The sequence below is a fragment of the Engystomops pustulosus genome, chromosome 5, assembly GCF_040894005.1.
Source record: "Engystomops pustulosus chromosome 5, aEngPut4.maternal, whole genome shotgun sequence".
NCBI lineage: Eukaryota > Metazoa > Chordata > Amphibia > Anura > Leptodactylidae > Engystomops > Engystomops pustulosus.
This window is the reverse complement of record NC_092415.1, coordinates 154,100,329-154,113,359: the sequence shown is the minus strand read 5'-3', so window position 1 is coordinate 154,113,359 and position 13,031 is coordinate 154,100,329. Positions and strand designations below refer to the sequence as shown.

The following is a 13,031-nucleotide window of genomic DNA, read 5'->3' as shown; positions in this document are numbered from 1 at the left end:
ATTAGTGTGCTACATACACAGAATAGTGTATTACATCCACAGATTAGTGTGCTACATCCATAGATTAGTGTGCTTCTTCCATAGATTAGTGTGCCACATCCACAGATTAGTGTGCTATATCCACAGATTAGTGTGCTTCTTCCATAGATTAGTGTGCTACATCCCTAGATTAGGGTGCTACATACCACAGAATAGTGTGCTACATCCACAGACTAGTGTGCTACATACACAGAATAGTGTATTACATCCACAGATTAGTGTGCTACATCCATAGATTAGTGTGCTTCTTCCATAGATTAGTGTGCCACATCCACAGATTAGTGTGCTACATCCATAAATTAGTGTTCTATATCCATATATTAGTATGCAGCAATCACAGATTAGTGTGCTCCATCCCCAGATAAATGTGCTACATCCAGAGATGAGTGTGCAATATCCATAGATTAGTGTGCTACTTCCATTGATGAATGTGCAACATCCACAGATTAGTGTGCTACATCCATAGATTAGTGTGCTACATCCACAGATTAGTGTGCTACATCCACAGATCAGCACACTACATCCATAGATTAGTGTGCTGCATCCATAGATTAGTGTGCTATATCCACAGATTAGTGTGCTCCATCCCCAGATAAATGTGCTACATCCACAGATTAGTGTGCAATATCCATAGATTAGTGTGCTACTTCCATAGATTAATGTGCAACATCCACAGATTAGTTTGCTACATCCACAGATATATTTGCTACATCCACAGATTAGTGTGCTAAATCCACAAATTAGTGTGCTACATCCACAGATTAGTGTGCACTATCCATAGATTAATGTGCAACATCCACAGATTAGTGTGCTACATCCATAGATTAGTGTGCTAAATCCACAAATTAGTGTGCCACATCGATAGATTAGTCTGCTACATCCACAGATTAGTGTGTTACATACACAGAATAGTGTACTACATCCATAGATTTGTGTGCTACATCCACAGATTAGTGTGCTACATACCACAGAATAGTGTGCTACATCCACAGATTAGTGTTCTACATCCACAGATTAGTGTGCTACATCCACAGATCAGCGCACTACATCCATAGATTAGTGTGCTTCTTCCATAGATTAGTGTGCTACATCCATAAATTAGTATGCTATATCCACATATTAGTATGCAGCATTCACAGATTAGTGTGCTACATCCACAGATCAGCACACTACATCCACAGATTAGTGTGCTACTTCCATAGATTAATGTGCAACATCCACAGATTAGTGTGCTACATCCACAGATAAATTTGCTACATCCACAGATTAGTGTGCTAAATACATCCATAGATTAATGTGCAACATCCACAGATTAGTGTGCTACATCCATAGATTAGTGTGCTACATCCACAAATTAGTGTGCTACATCCACAAATTGGTGTGCTACATCCATAGATTAGTGTGCTACTTCCATAGATTAATGTGCAACATCCACAGATTAGTGTGCTACATTCATAGATTAGTGTGCTAAATCCACAAATTAGTGTGCCACATCGATAGATTAGTCTGCTACATCCACAGATTAGTGTGTTACATACACAGAATAGTGTACTACATTCATAGATTTGTGTGCTACATCCACAGATTAGTGTGCTACATACCACAGAATAGTGTGCTACATCCACAGATTAGTGTTCTACATCCACAGATTAGTGTGCTACATCCACAGATCAGCGCACTACATCCATAGATTACTTTGCTACATCCATAGATTAGTGTGCTTCTTCCATAGATTAGTGTGCTACATCCACAGATTAGTGTGCTGCATCCATAAATTAGTATGCTATATCCACATATTAGTATGCAGCATTCACAGATTAGTGTGCTACATCCACAGATCAGCACACTACATCCACAGATTAGTGTGCTACTTCCATAGATTAATGTGCAACATCCACAGATTAGTGTGCTACATCCACAGATAAATTTGCTACATCCACAGATTAGTGTGCTAAATACATCCATAGATTAATGTGCAACATCCACAGATTAGTGTGCTACATCCATAGATTAGTGTGCTACATCCACAAATTAGTGTGCTACATCCACAAATTGGTGTGCTACATCCATAGATTAGTGTGCTACTTCCATAGATTAATGTGCAACATCCACAGATTAGTGTGCTACATCCACAGATGAGTTTGCTACATCCACAGATAAGTGTGCTACATCCACAGAAGAGTTTGCTACATCCACAGATAAGTGTGCTACATCCACAGATGAGTTTGCTACATCCACAGATAAGTGTGCTACATCCACAAATTAGTGTGCTACACCCACAGATTAGTGTGCTAAATCCATAGATTAGTGTGCTATATCCACAGATTAGTGTGATATATTCATACATTAGTGTGCTACATCCACAGATTAGTGTGCTACATCCATAGACCAGTGTGCTACATCCATACATTAGTGTGCTACATCTGGACATGGCAGACAGTCTTCATTTTTGATAATTTTTCTTGTAAAATGTATATGATAATGTAAGTAAACCAGATATTTAACACCTACAAAAGAAATAAAGATATCAAAATATATATGTATTCAAGTTTAGCTCTGTGCTACTTTTCTTGAACTACATCACCATGTTATAACAAAGTTAATATTAGATCTTTGAACTTCCTCAGACAACTGGTGGTGTCATCGCACAGTGTTCAATATAGCGGTTTTACACATTTTCTGTGATGAGAAAAAAGAAGAATGACAGGTCTAAACCAACATTCCTCATTTCTTGTGTGTATTGAACTTGTCTACTCTGGGGTCAACGTTAATAACCAACCAGGCAGTTTGAGCACCACTCTTTAGTCCATATAAAAGCCACTGTCCTCCAAGCATAGACAATATCCTGGGAGACTTGCAGCTTCCATTTAATAGGATATTAGCACCATACACAGAGGGGGCAGATTTATCAGAAGTGTCTGAGATAAAACTGTTCTACTTGCCCATGGAAACCAATCAGAGCTCAGCTTTCATTTAATAAACAGCTGTGGGAAAATGAAATCTAAGCTCTGATTGGTTTCCATGGGCAACTAGAAAAGTTTTACCTCAGACACTTCTGATAAATCTCCCCAAGAGTGTTTAGTTTTTATATCTCTGTTCACACCAGTGTCATTAAAGTTATGACGGATCTATTGTAAAAAAGTGACTATTGGTTATTGCAAGTCTACATTGTGCATAAAAGCTTGAATAATAATCGTTATAGTGTTAAAGAAAATTAATATTACTTTATTCTGCAGTTGTAGCACATTATTACAACAGTGAGAGAGTAGTTTAAAGTGTATATGTATCAGGCAGCCCAATACATGATCCACCTTGTGTAATATTTTATGGGATATGTCCCTCCAATGGGGTATAGCCCCTGTCTCATTTCTGTGATGGATGCAGTAATAGCAGCAATGTGCCTCTATGACACCTGGCTATTCTCAGAACCGCCATGGATGTGAATGGACAGACCCATGCATATCTTTCCATTTTAGCAATCACTGGAACAAACATCTAACAGAAATTGTGTACAGGCAGTCCCCAGGTTACGTACAAGATAGGGTCCTTTGTTTTGTTCTTAAGTTGAATTTGTATGTAAATCGAAACTGTATATTTTATAATTGTAGCTCCAGACAAATATTTTTACCCCAGTGACAATTGGAGTTTCAAAATTTTTTGCTGTAATTGGACCAAGGATTATCAATAAAGCTTCATTACAAACACCTTAGAGCTGTTCATTGCAGTCTGGGACTATAATAAAGCATCCTTAGAGCTTCACCAGAGGTCACAGGGGGCAGAGGGGTCCGTCTGTAACTATGGGTCGTCTGTAAGTCGGGTGTCCTTAAGTAGGGGACCATCTGTATATGGTAAAGAAGTTGACTTCTCCATACAATCCCTATGTATTACAAGTTATAATACTGGGACCTGGGATGCTTACATGTAAGGAATGCAGCAGCAAGTGTTCAATTTCTAGGGCCGTCATAGGGGAAATAAAGCATTACGCAGGTTTTATTAAAATAGATGGGCTGTCCGTGTACCGCATGGATGTACTAAGTCAGACCAGTCAAGTCTCTGGTCTTTGCATATATGAGGATTGTGCATTGGAGTCCCCTCTTTTTTTCTAAAAATTTCCTAATAAGGTACATGATAAAGTGTTTTTAAAGTAAAGAATATTCATAGGAACTAGACAAGTATTTTCTTTTACTGTAACATCATATATAATATATATATATATATATATATATATATATATATATATATATATATATATATATGTTTACATGATCAATTCAAGGAATACAGATACAGTATAAAGTCACAGAGGGCTCATGTAAATGTATTACTTCCCTAAAAAGCATGGATAAAATATTTATGTTATTCCACCAGCTTGTTCCCCTCCTCATATAATAGGGATGCATCGCTGCATACTGCATCAGTGTTCATTTACATGTGACCTGGAAAAAAACTCAAAATACTAAGGGTTTCCCATGGGAAAGTCCAAGTTCCATGCGCATCTATTGTGTAACACTGCGGATGATTCCCATTTCTATGGAGAATGGTGATTTTATTTTTGGTTGGTATTTGGAGTAAAGCCCATTTATTGGATTTATATTATGATTATGTTCATTACCAGCAGGTATATATATATGGCTGATATAGTTACCACTGTAAGTAGTTAAAATGAATTTTTTTTCATGGTCATTGGAAGTGGACATACTCTTATTGAATTAACAGCATTCTGATGTTGGTAAAAAATTGCGTTATTTGTCAAGCAAAATATTTTCAGTTATTTTCAGCAGAAAGTTATAGTGCTCAATATGATGCCTACCATACAGTATATAATATAATGCAGCGTCCAGAGTTACATATTTATGGCTCCAATGACCCAGATTTCTTAATGGGAAATAGCTGACAGTAAGCAGCCGATAATGTAGTCTATAATGCCTGGTTCATAGATTGTATTACATATAGTGTAACATATACTCTAGTGAACTGTACTGTACAAGGATATTAGAACTCCCCAAGGCCAATTACAATGGTAAAGAAGTGAAGAACTACTCTTCACTACCAGTTTATTCTAAACATATTATTGGCACAAAATGCTGATAATTCATTCTATACATTATTTATAATATTTCATGTCTTTATATGGAGAAGAGGACCAAGGTGCATAAATAAAATACTTCTTTTTGACCTTTTCTTACTCTTTGACCTGCACTTATTAAAAGGACATGATCACCATTTTACTATTGAAAGATAATGAGAGGCTGATAGATTTTCTTTTGACTTCATTTTTACAAAATAGTCACTGCATAGATTTATCTCTTTGCAGAGCTATAAAGTGTAATTTTCTTTAGTTTGTAAGGAGTTAAGACTCCTGTCCATATCTATCTACTCTGTAAGGACTTTAGAAGAGACATCAGCAACACTGCTCCCTGCAGGGCAAGAGAGGAGGGAATAAAGGAGACACAGATGTATTTTTTATTTTATAAAGTATATAACAAACTTTATCCAATATCATCTAAACTATTGATTTCTGAAAGATACAAATTGGCTATAAACATTAAAGTGTTGATCTCACCTGCACATTTACATTTAGTTGAATTAATCTGCCATATATTTAAATGCCTTCAATAGGATGTTATAAAAAATAATCTACCCGTATGAAGGTAATTTCACATAAATGTGGCCATGTTATCCAGAGGACAGCTGTCCTTGGATATGACCACCGCTGCTGGAGTGATTGCACAAAGAGACAAATTGTTTTTGAACTGGCGACAGTTACTGTTACTATATATACCTGTGGTAATGAACACCGAATCCAGGTAGTCAGGCAAGACTAGTGTATGTCTGGCCATCGTGGTCAGAGTGTAGTGGTGGTCCTATACTAGGACAACTATTTTTGCTTAGAAGGGAAAACTTTTTTTTTAATTACATCTACTTGAAGAAATGTAGAAATATGGCAGATGAATTAAAGTTTTCTCATGAAAGAAAGTTCTCAAACTTTAATCCCCTAATAATGTTTATGCAATAAAGATAATTTTTAACCCTTTACTTTACAATTTTATTCAGTCTTTATTGCTGTTTTAGCTCCTAACACTCAGTAATGGTCAGTGTAAGAATCCAGAGTGAGGGTGGGGACTCTCTATGCAGACACTTTATGATTCCTCTGTGCCATGAGATGCTGTGTGCTGACAATGTGCTAAGATTATCAGGGTACAGTTTTATATACACTTTCATTTAGCTTCTGAACATTTTAATAGTATCTAACACATACAAAAATAGAGATGAGACAGATCAGAGATGATGAGATAGACATAAAACACAATGACACTCTCAGCTCTGCTAACTCACCAATAACACACTCTGCTATGCCTCCCTCCTGGATAAAAATCTTATCTTGCCTGTAGCTTGTAGAGTAAGTCTCTGCACATTGCTGCAGTCAGTGCCCTTGTCTAAGCTGCATTTGTAATGCAGTAGGAAGAGGTAGGATGCAGAGAGCACTGCAGTGTGCATATACTGTAAGAGAAGCTATTAATGAGAAAAATTTGACCAAAGGCAGAAGATTTATGGTTGGGTCCAGGAGCAAAAATTTGTGTACAACAGGACTGATAGAGACAGGTTGGAATTATATCTGTGAAACGGTGTATTTTTGGTAATAACAGTGAATTAGAGAATGTGATATTTTGTTATCCTGAGTATATTTAAGAATCTTGTCTTGAGGGGAATACCCCTTTATATTAATTGTGAATACCCAGATTGGAACACCCCTTTAAGTCACCCATTCCAGATGTGTCAGATTTATTAAACTTAATAGTAGTAGTTAGTTAGAAGTCAAGATTTATCAAGAGTTGACGAGAGTTTAAAGACATTCAAAAGGCCTCAAAAATGAGACTGCACAAAAAATTATACAAATGCGCCAAAATTTTGTTGCAGTTTCGGGGGTAAACTACATCAACTAATAGTGCAAAGAATGACAATAAATAACATTTATCTTATTGTGTTTAAAACCTATAAAGAATTTACGGTATAGCTATATCATATTGATATCACTGTGGGATTAGGATTAATAAAAGAGAACCTGTCAGGGCAATTTTGGACACTAAACCAACCAAAGGTCTGAGGAACCTGTGGTTAAGTGTTCCATATCACCCAAAAAAAAAACTTTAGGCGCGTAGTCTGATAAGCTGCATCAGTCTCATCTATATATTTTATTCATTGTGGGCCTAGACTCAAATAACAAAGGATGATATAGGACATTAAACAAAATGATGGGTTCACTTTAAAAGGATATCGTCAAGTAGGGCTCTACTCTCACTAATATGTTTTCTACTATACTTTTTAGATGAAAGTTGTTTTCAGGAGTGGGAAAAATCTTTTTTTACATGTGATGTAACTTCACATCTCAAAAGATCCAACTACCAAGTTTGGATCAGACTGAGGGAAGAGTGCCAAGTATAGTAGGAATATAACCTGTTCACATGCTGATTTCTTTCAGTGTCCTATATGATTAGATTTTGAAACCTGATATATATTATCATTCCATATAGTTTTTCTTATTTACATGAAACTATATATATATATATGACACTATAAACTATATATTAATAGCAACATATTTAAGAAACATACGGCTACATATTTGTCTAATCCTACATTGCATAAGGAAAACACAGGATAAGTGGCATCTTTGATCAGGCGATCACTTGGTTACGGAAAAAAAAAGGACCACTTTCACTGCTTATGTAAGGTGGGGGGAGTTCAGTCCTACCTTTGGGTTTAATATAGGTTAATTGAGAAGAATCATAGGTTAGTTATCATTTAATCTTTAATGTCAATTGTTCATATCCTCTAGAATAAAGATTATAAAGTAACAGGACTCGCGCCAATTGCCCAGTATTTTAAGTCATTGTACACTTGTAACATACAGCAAACAATATACCGTATATACTCGTGTATAAGCCAAGTTTTTCAGCACAAAAAATGTGCTGAAAAACGTCCCCTCGGCTTATACACGAGTCATGAGTCACTTAAAAAATACTTAAAAAATAATAAACTTATATACTCACCCTCCGGTCGCTCCGATGTGCAGCGCTGCTTCCCCAATATCTGCGCGGGTCCTCTTCTGGCTTCTGTGCCTGTCTTCTCTCTTCTGTACATCGTTCTGGGCGCCGCCATGTTTTTCTCTCGGGCACAGCACGATGTACAGAAAACAGGCGCGGAAGCCAGAAGACGAGTCGCGCGGACATCGGGGGAGCAGCGCTGCACATCGGGGCCACCGGAGGGTGAGTCTATAAGTTTTTTTTTTTAATGCTGGGCTGGGCTGTGCTGTGCTGTATACTACTGGAGGCAGGCTGGGCAGTGCTGTATACTACTGGGGGCAGGCTGGGCAGTGCTGTATACTACTGGGGCTAGGCTGGGCTGCGTGTATACTACTGGGGGCAGGCTGGGCTGGCTGTATACTAATGGGGGCAGGCTTGGCTTGCTGTATACTAATGGGGGCTGGCTGGGCTGTGCTGTATACTACTGGGGGCAGGCTGGGCAGTGCTGTATACTACTGGGGGCAGGCTGGGCTGGGCTGTATACTACTGGGGGCTGGCTGGGCTGTGCTGTATACTACCGGAGGCAGGCTGGGCAGTTCTGTATACTACTGGGGGCATGCTGGGCAGTGCTGTATACTACTGGGGGCAGGCTGGGCAGTGCTGTATACTACTGGGGGCAGGCTGGGCAGTGCTGTATACTACTGGGGGCAGGCTGGCCAGTGCTGTATACTACTGGGGGCAGGCTGTGCTGTGCTGTATACTACTGGAGGCAGGCTGGGCAGTGCTGTATACTACTGGGGGCAGGCTGGGCTGTGCTGTATACTACTGGGGGCAGGCTGGGCTGTGCTGTATACTGCTGGGGGCAGGCTGAGCTGTGCTGTATACTACTGGGGGCAGACTGGGCAGTTCTGTATACTACTGGGGGCAGACTGGGCAGTGCTGTATACTACTGGGGGCAGGCTTTATACTACTGGTGGCAGGCTGGGGTGGCTGTATACTACTGGGGGCAGCCTGTGATGGCTGTATACTACTGGGGGCAGTGCTGTATACTATAGGGGGCTGGCTGGCTATATACTGGGGGGGGAGGGGTCTGTGACCAATGCATTTCCCACCCTCGGCTTATACTCGATTCAATATGTTTTCCCAGTTTTTGGTGGTAAAATTAGGGGTCTCGGGTTATACTTGGGTCGGCTTATACTCGAGTATATACGGTACTGATATCACATTTACTGCTCTCCACAATTCAGGTTAAGAGGGTATAAATTATCAGTCTCATTTATAAACTACTTGATAAGAGATTAAATATGAAAACTTTAATTTGAGTAAATGATATCTAAACATCCACAGGAAGTCAGTGAGAAGGTGTAGCTTTTTTTATCAAGTATACTTCATGTATAAAGAGTTATTTTCCTTTCCAAGCTCAGTAAATATGTTTTAATGAAGGGGAACAAGTTTATAATTACTGGGCAAAGGAACATACTACCCATTAGATGCTGAGAAAATGTGTAGTAATGAACATGCAGATCTGCCCTGCAAATTAATCTTGCATAAAGACTGGTTTTCCCTATAGAAACATACAAAGCATTCCATTTTCCATGGGGATAAAATCCAACAGCAAGTAATACTTTCCTATGTAGACTTTACACCTTACCTCTGCACAGAGGTAGCAGAGATGAATTTGCAAGTGTTAACAGTAGAAACTAATTTAGAGTTATAGGGTTTGTGCCAAGTTTACAACGTATCAACTATGAACAGGTCGTGCTGTCTGTGATTGGTGTGGTCTGATGACTTGAACCCCAGAATGGGTCTCTTTTCAACCCTGTCTATATCGATTTGTCATCATCACGGTGGCTCTATGATTAGCACTACAGCCTTGCAGTGCTGGGGTCCTGGATTCAAGTCCCATGAGGGTCAATATCTGCATAGAGTTTGTATGTTTTCTCTGTATATGCGTGGATTTCCTCCGGTTTCCTCCCACACTCCAAAACGTACTGGTAGGTTGATCAGATTGTGAGCACCATGGGGACAGGGACTAGTTTGGAAAGCTCTGGATAGTACTGAGGAATCTGTTGGCGCCATATAAATAAAAATAAAGGAAATGTACAGGCATGCTCCAATCATCTCCATAGGAGCCTAGGAGAGTACTTAACTATCTCTTCGGAGCTACTATACCAAAAAGATGGCGGTACAAGGGTTAACCATTCTTCTGATTGTGGGGTCCCGATATGAATTAGACATTTAACACATACCCTGTGATAAAGTATAAAGTGTCAGAGCACATCACAATATCATAACAAATAATAGCAAATATCAATGATTTTGGCTACAGTATTCCAGGTAGTGAGGTTGTCTGCTGAACAATGGCGGGGATACCCCCTGAGTTTCACATTGCTTACTTTTAGATGCACCATGAAGGGATTTCCTAAATGTGAATGAATCACAGTCAAATAACTTTAATCTCTCTTTCTATAGATATAGGAAAAAACACAAAAAACTTTTGTCCCCAAAAACTCTTATTGGAAATATATTTTCATTGTCCACTATCCGCTCTATTTATTCTTAAAGGTAAAAATTACCAGACCAACACAAGTTGCCCTTGTTTCTAGGCGAGGGATGCAGGAGGAAGAACAGTATGATAACAAATATTGATAAGATAAATCAGCAAGGTGCAGGATATCTCATCTCATTGAGCACTAATTGCTTGTGACAAATACAGCGCACAGAGAAGGCTCTGCTGGCGGAGCAGCGTGTGTGATGCCTCGGAGAGCTGAGCCAAGCAACAATCTCTGATTCACCTGCATCACCCTCTCTAACACATCCCAAAGTGTGATTCACTCCAGACATGAACAATTTCTATATGTAGCGTCTGATCGCACTACACTTTCTTCTATGGGGGATGGAAAGTGTTGGCTATGAGACGATTTTGTGCTGCTTAATGTACCACTTACAAAACATAGACAGTACAGCTAGAATGTCTACGCTGCAACATACACCTATAAACAGATGCGGATGTTGAAATCAGCAGTGGGGCAGCTCTACTATTTCCAAGATAGACCACTGCTCTGAAACAAATGGTCTTTCTTGTCTTGTTTCTTTAGTCTATTGACATAGACAACTAAAATCACATTTTGCTTTTATCAAGACTTAAAGTTTTGTCATTCACCTTCTGCTTTACAAATAATTGTATGCTGAAGGCCGTAAATCAATACATTTGGCAAATCAGGGGGATTCTTTCATTGACCAGTTTTTATAATTTCTTTTTTTTTTTTTTGCTTGTGTCATTCACTAATCATTAAGACATAAAAGAAAAATAAATAAAAGCTTTGCCCCATTTGTGGGAAAACGAGCATGCCGGTAGCGAAAAGTGGGAAGCGCACAACTTACTTTATTGTTGTGTATCCAAATGTGTAATTTACTAAATCTATAGAACATGTGCATGTGACATTTTATAATGTTTCACATCAGGTGATCCCAAGGCTAATAGAGACTAAGACCTAAACATAGGAGTAAGTTATACCCAAAAATGTATAATCCTTTCTTACTCAATGATATATACATATATGTATATGTATTTATTTTATACACAGATATATAGATATAGAGGCACTGGGGTATATAATATACCCCATAACAGTTTTGTGTATTGTTATCATATACTTCAATAGATTCACCCAACGATGTCAAGCACATTGTGACATTTCAAGAAGACAAACTCGCCCATGCTACACTCTCCGACATTAAATATCTAAATCCATGCAGTGTGGAAATACAGCACAGAAACCATATGGGAATCCTTGCACCCATAGATTGGGAATTTTTAAAATAATAAGTGGCACAGGTAAGTCCAAGCTTGCGCTCTTTTCAGTAATTTGCTTTGTATAATATAAATAAACTGTATACAATTCTGAATGATAAATGGATATGATGGACTGTATCTGTCACTCCACATTACCCTGAACACTAGCCTGAAAAAGGGGCTTTAATAATTTAAAGGAATCCCCCCGCCCATCTACAGAACAGGCAGTAAAAGTGTAATACAATAATGACATGCAATGTTTCTATGGTTTATACAGTGGTGTAGACTACATTACTATACAATCATTTCCTTTCCATCATACTTGTAATATGCTAAATATACACTACAGTTCAAAAAACGGATGATAAAAGGTTACATGAAGGATCACATTACATAACCTTAGCTAGATGCAGTAGTCTGTATGTCCTTAGAGCACAGGGACAATATAAGCATTACATGGGGAGAGCTTAAAGGGATATTATCACATTTATGAAAGTTATTAAGGACTATTCACAACAGATAAAGAACAAGACAAATATTCTGCAGAACCTACCTATAAGGAGCAGGAAAGTGAGGATGCAGCTAGTCCTTGTATGGTTTGTAAAGTTCCTTGCCTGTAGCTGTCTTCCAGCCCAAGTAGTTACATAAGGAAGATGATCTTGCAAGCGGAGGAGTTTGAAGATACCTCTGGAAATCCCATCTCCATTCTCAGAGTCTGAAGAAGGTGAGGGTTGCCTGGGGCACTGCAGCTGTTTCAAGATCTTATCAGTGCTGATGAGTACTAGAGCCACTAAGGAGGGAGAAGGAGATGTGGAGTGCAGGAAGTGGGATGGAAGGAGTGAGAGGTCTGTGGTAAGAAGACAGCACATACAATGAGAACAATCCACCTTCACTAGCTCATCACAATCTCAGGCTAGACCCAGCTGCTCTCTACAACACTGAGCCCAGGCGCCCTCCAGTGGACACTTTGCATTATCACAGCGAGGATGTGCAATACTATTCCCATGGGAGCATCCTGAGTATTCACATGCTGTATACACACACTTCGGCCACACTTTCCTAAAGCTGGAGAAAACGAAGAAGAGAAATCTATTTCCATAGATTTGTATATATCTAGCAAAATATTGTATGTTGCTAAAACAATATACAGAGCATGTGAAGGAAGACTACAA

At 38.8% G+C, this 13,031-nt stretch overlaps 1 protein-coding gene across 2 annotated transcripts in view; it reads right to left on the bottom strand.

Annotated features, from left to right (window-relative positions):
* Positions 1 to 12,779, bottom strand: part of CPNE4 (copine 4) — a 299,743-nt gene extending 286,964 nt beyond the window's left edge. For both annotated transcript variants that reach the window (XR_011855880.1, XM_072153478.1), the window contains exon 1: positions 12,413 to 12,779. The gene's annotated coding sequence lies outside the window, so the exon portion shown is untranslated. The remainder of the gene's footprint in view (positions 1 to 12,412) is intronic.
* Positions 12,780 to 13,031: the final 252 nt, after the last annotated feature.